The 6,286-nt window shown below is 30.6% G+C and overlaps 1 long non-coding RNA gene across 1 annotated transcript; it reads left to right on the top strand.

The window, feature by feature from the left end:
• The first annotated feature begins 542 nt into the window (after positions 1-542).
• On the top strand, positions 543-2,965 carry LOC112685117. Its single transcript, XR_003148759.1, has 3 exons — positions 543-995; positions 1,767-1,950; positions 2,829-2,965. It is a non-coding gene; the product is annotated as an uncharacterized LOC112685117 (long non-coding RNA).
• Positions 2,966-6,286: the final 3,321 nt, after the last annotated feature.

Below are 6,286 nucleotides of genomic sequence, written 5' to 3'. Positions count from 1 at the left end.
TGTGATTCATTGAAATTCTTCGGGCACTGGTCGATTCTTGCAGTCAGATAATCGTACTCCGCACGTTACACAATAAAACAGGCGGGTCGGTACATTCCAAGTTCCAGCGGACGGAACGTTTTACGTATATCATACCCACCTCGTACAACCGACAAGGTAGTTTTTAAACTTTGTGGTTTGCATTCCGTAGAGTTACGTCGTTACGCTGTAGACGTGTTTAATAAACACGGTTTGAAAAATGTAAGCGAAACGCTAAGTGTTACACGAACCGTGTTTATTGTTCTGTTTGTTCTATACGTCCGTTTGCCGATCAATTTCGGTTCATCAATTATAATATTTAAACCGACGTTTCGCACCGTGTCCACGTGAAAATATATTGATTTGTATAAATGTATGTTACATGCGCGCACACGTTAAAAAGAAAATTGCTTGACAGACCGCCGATTCTTATCTACGATTTCTTGTTGTAAAATAATTGATAACGGTTCAATTGTTCAATACTCGAGAACAGATAGCAGGTTCGGTTACGCAGCCGTGTTTTATATACCGAATAAGGTAACCTAACCTTCTATGCTTGGTCAAACGATGTACATGTTTTACGAGTGTTTCGTTTATTATTTCACCAACGGGCCTAATATTTTTACTGATTTTTTTTTTTCCGTAGTTTAATTTTCGGTGTTATTAGAATCCTCTCGTTAATGTCGCCGCGTCAAGTTTAGGTTGAATAAAGTGTTTTATACGGTCGTGGTCGTATTCGAGTTCTGACGATTGAATGTAAAAGTGGCATTGAGTGTACTTGACCCGGGAAGAAAATAAACTTTTCATTATAATTTGATTAAAAAAGGGCATCGATATTGAACGAGTTCTTCTTACGGTGCACAATCATGTTTGAACAATGTTTATATTTCTATGCGAGCCTATCTCGAATAGGTACATTGTTTACGAAAGACGAAAACCCGTGGCCTCTTGGTCAACACTAAAACAACGCTTCAACGGTAATTATTTATGATTGTTATACGACAATATGACTTGTTACAATAAATATATATTTTTTTTAATATATTACACAGCAATAAAATGATTCGGTAAACGATTTTTAGATTAGAACTTGCTTTATACATTTTTTTTTTAAACTCTAGTTTACCGGTAAACTTTTTTATTTTAATCCAACGTGGCAATTATTGGGCTCTTCGTTGGTCCAGTCAGTCGTATCACCCACATCCATCACAGTTAATGAGTCCGTATCGGTTCCGGGTGTGTCACCTTGCCATCGATTAAGTGGTCGTATTGCATCCTATTACGACTACAATTTTTCGATTCTGAAACTCACTGAATTTTTCCACTACATTTGTGCCAATTACTTGGATGACTCACGTTTCATCTCGGACATGTGGGCTGATATGTCAAGTATAGGTGATCGTACCACAAACCGTTGCTAATCTTTTCACGCAAATTGTAGTGCCGAGTTCACGTATGCTCATCCTAACATTTTCAATTTCATGTAAAGTTTAAAACAGATAATGGGTGATACGTATATAAAGCTCCGGAAGAATAGTAGGGAAAAACTAAAAACTAGCGAAAAATCTGTAACGTCATTCAGAAATGTTTTGTTGAAACAAGGAAAATTTACCGTAGTTGAGTAAACAAAAAATGTCTCCTTTAAGTTCAAACCTCTAGTTTTATAGTATTCATTTAGTTGATTTATTTCTGGGGTTATTTTATTTATTTATTTTACACGTCAACAACATTTTTAATCATGTCCACAGAGAATTTTTTCTCACTATAGCCAGTCCTCAGCCTGTAAATGGAAAGGAAAATGTTGATGATCGGAAGCCGATACGGCCATACTTCAAGTGAAAAGAGGGAGCCGGAGCGGACAGACGTAGCGGATACACATCTGTATGTTAAAATAATCAAGAATAAATCAATCGCGGTTACAGAGAAATCAAGGTATAATTTTCATTTATTTATTTAGTATATTGTATCACGTATCACTTAAAAATAGATGGCGTTGAATATAATAAGAATAACTTGGAAGAAAATATATTACACAAATCGCATACATTATAGGGAACAATTAAATATAATCGAAAATATTTACGAATTACCTTTATAGGAGGAGGAGAGCCAACTTTTATTTGTAAATATTGAATAAAATAGAACCTCTAGTGCTAAGGCTATTAATTGTAATACTTATTTATAGGCATCGATTATAGAATACATTGTGTTCCAGTATGTTCTGCAACCAGTTACACGTGCACTAACAGTGAACAGACCCGCGTAAAAAGATTATGGGTTCGTCAGATTTTTTTTCTATTATCATTTCTGCGGTAGGGCAGGTACTCCCGTTTTGGTCCCTGAATCCGTATTAAGGAATCGATTATATGTAAGATATCAATTTCAAGTTTTTTTAATATGGATTGTTTTAAAACGAAATCAAATTACGCGTGGCTGTGAATACTGAATTGGACTTTTTGTCGGGTCCATACTTAATGAAAAACCAAATAAAACACAAGCGTAACTTTCAATACACAGACAGGTGTAAAAAAAAGAACTTCACAAAAGTCGATTCTAAGTGAATCCGGCATTAAATTAAAAAAATAGCCACAGTTATTAAGGATTCACCTGATTTAAATATTACCAATAATTTTACTTGTAAATTGTGAGCCTGATTTAAAGAAAAAATTTGAGTTGCTCCCCCCCTAGAATTAAGTTTAAATACTACCCTGGATTACACCTTATTTGCCGCACGTACGATGCCCGCGATCTGCAAAGGATGACCATCTCATCTCGCGCACCATTTATCGATGTTTTACGCATTTTCGCAGACGAGCGGCCATAAACGATAAAGATAATTCGTTTATTACCTACCTATGGGATGATCCGAAATCCATTGAATCCGAACCTAAGTCCTTGTCCGTATGACTGCAAACGATTGACGGAAATCCTTGTCTCGCATCGATTTAAGAGTAAGTACAGCTAATATACGATTCCGAACGTTTTTACCTGCCTTTAATCGTGTGGATTTAGTGTTAGTCGATAACAAATTAGAACTACCAATGGCCCAGAGAGCTTTTATAGGACGTACAATGGTCAGTTTTATAGTCCCTATCCTTCAACATACGTAGTGATATCAGTTTTAAAAGAAACACAAACTCAAACTTTGACAATAATTAATTTAATTAAAAACAATGTACATAATCCTATAACCAAAAGAGATAAATCTAAAATTTTATTAACATTACAAAACGGTAATGATCATAAAATACACAAGGATCTAATTTTATATTTAAGAAGAACTGAAAATTCCTACCAGGGAAAATATTTAAATAAAAAAAAAGCAAAAACGAAGAAAATAATTTTTTTTTTTTTATTTGCCTTTGTTCGCATATTACAGCAAGAAAAATAATTTTTATAAACCTTTATTTTGTATGTATTATTTTAAAATTGTTTTGATTGATTAACGTGTTAAACACTACATATTATTTTGTAAAATTTTATTTTAGTTCGTAACGCAGTTATTGTTTTAATTGTGTTATTAATATCAATAGTTTTAAAAAACGTTTCGTAAACTTGGCAACGTTAGTCTATAAAAATGTTCGCAATTGTTCGTTTTTCGGCTAAAAAATCAAATCCTCTGATAAGCGTCATTCGTTCGCAATCGTGTTACGAAAAAAGTAAAACGTTTGCAACGTGTATGCGTCCGTTTCCGGGTACTGCTATGCCAAACTAGCTTCGCGCACGAAAACAATTTTCAATTTTATTTTTTAAATTATTTTTTCAAACAAATTGTTTTCGCACCGCCTCGCAGCAGTGTACACGTCGTTAAGCGCATGTCGGTATACATCCGTTATCGCGATCGGAAACAGTTTTTTAACTATCTCGCGGCGGCCCTACTCCTACCGTGTAGGTACGTATGCGGTGCGCGTCTTGCAAACCAAGCTAAACATACATTGAATTATGAATCGGTGCTACTCAGTGCCGTGTTAACCCTGCAGTGCATGTTTTTTTCTAAAGAAATTTGATGTAAAATTTGGAAAAAATCACTAAAAAAAATTTTTTTTTTTAATTGCAATCTACTCATTTTTACAATTTAAGGGTTTGTAGCCAATTGGCAACAGTGTGCATTGGTGACATGATAATTTTACCAATTAGTCATTTTTATTATTCGCGTTCCTCTAACGGTCGGTATGTAATATGATTGTTGCAGAATAAATAGTAAACAGAGAAGTAATAGTAATAACTACAAAAAAGAACGCCTGTAACATTGGCTTGTGTATACGACTTGAGATCAAATTAATGATACAAATAGTCTTAAGAAACATATAAAATCGACAAATATAGACATTTGTACTTTATTATTAATTATAATCAGTATTATGCAACCATACTACATGTTAATTTTCGATCATTTTTTCGATTCTATGGGAATTCAATTAATTTGCCTCGATTTTGTATTTTTTACCCAAATGCTATACATTATATGTAGTGTAGTTATGTACAGTTACAAGACTTAATCACGGTTCATAAATCAAAAGTACTGTTGGCAATGACGTCGTTTTCATAATTAAATTCCGTTGGAGTGTTAAACAATTCATATGAGTTAATAATGAAATCTCGTCTTTCAGTGCTGTATTTTTTATAAGTCCATCATTATTATTATGATGATAATTAGACATTATGTTTTAATTATTAAAACCTAAAAAAAAAATGCTATTATAAAGATAATATCCATAAGCATTTTCAGTTATTATGAAATTATAAAATATAATTATTTGTCTTAAAGAATAAGAAAATCATTAATTTTTTTGTAAAAATAAGACCACTTGAGACCTATATAATTTTTAGTCAAATTGAGGGTAATATAATAGAACAAACATTCGTTGTTTTGATAAAATTATAATTTTATAAGAGTTTTTAAAACATTATGTAGGCACAGTTTAAAGTTATACTACTGTGTATAACATTTTTGAAGCAAAAAAATTGTATTTTTCCAATTTCATTGTATAAAAAATAATTAATTTGTCTGTTTTGAGTTTTTTTTTTTTAAATTTATACTAATATTTTTTATTATGATAGTAATCTTGTATACATTTAATATTTTTAATTTATTAATTTAAATTCATAATAATTGATTATCTAAGTATATACCTAATATAAATAAGTTATTAATTAGGTGTTATATAATTAACTTTAAATTTACAAATAATTATAAAAATCGCTACGATAATAATAAAAATAAATTATACGATGTTGACTTGAACGATTGAAGAAATATTTGTTTCAAAAGTATTCGTAAATTGACCGTATTTCGAATCTAATTTATGTTTCTCTAGACCTAAGTAGATATTTTTCCTTCGTAAAGGATATTAGACAATGTTTGTCTAGAGAACGTAGACACGTTATAGTTTTTTATTAGTAGCATGTATTTTTTTCCTTGAGTTCTGCTAAAGATTTATAATGATGAAATTTTATAAAATCATCACTTATAATATTATACTACAGTAGGATTAATCACGTGCAATTCGCTGAAATAAAATCGTGCCTGGAAAGTTATTTATTTTTTTTTTGTCATGAACAATTTTTTTTTACTTACACTATCTTAAATACTTTTCTTTTTTCTTCATAATGTATTCAAAATAACTGTCATCAATAAGTTACGTCTCAACGTTTGCAATAATCTTTGTTATATACAGTGCATTGCACATTATTATTACTGTTTTAATACCATTCATTTTCACTTAAATCACATCTAAATAAAAATAATTCACCCACTTGCAAATTTGCCAAACCATTATAATATGTTGAATCAATTCAAATTTTGTAAACAGAAGCCAATATTATATTACAAATATTTTGATCATTTTTAAAAGCTTAAGATACAAAATTTTTTAACCACATTTCTCATATCTGGGCTGTGTCTATTATTTGTTTATTAACAACAATCTATCAACATATGCTCTAAAAACAATTTTATAATTAAAATTTATGTAGTTTGAAGCATATAATATATATATATATATATATATATATATATATATATATATATATATAATATTTTATTATTGAACTTGTCTAAATTAAGTTGTACACTAATTTTTTTTTTTTTTTTAATTGGGCTTTTATTAACATCAGCAGCAACGGCTATTAGTTATTATATTACAAGTTTTTTCTTATGTATGCGGTTCTTAAAATTATGTTGTTTAAATTAAATCATATAATTTAGTTTTTCTTAAAAATTTTAGAACTTGATTGATGGCGTCTGTATTCTGTCCGAGTGCTGTGT

The sequence above is a fragment of the Sipha flava genome, unplaced genomic scaffold (genome assembly GCF_003268045.1).
Source record: "Sipha flava isolate LNK unplaced genomic scaffold, YSA_version1 106_pilon_pilon, whole genome shotgun sequence".
Classification (NCBI taxonomy): Eukaryota; Metazoa; Arthropoda; class Insecta; order Hemiptera; family Aphididae; genus Sipha; species Sipha flava.
This window is presented reverse-complemented; position numbering and strand designations above follow the sequence as displayed.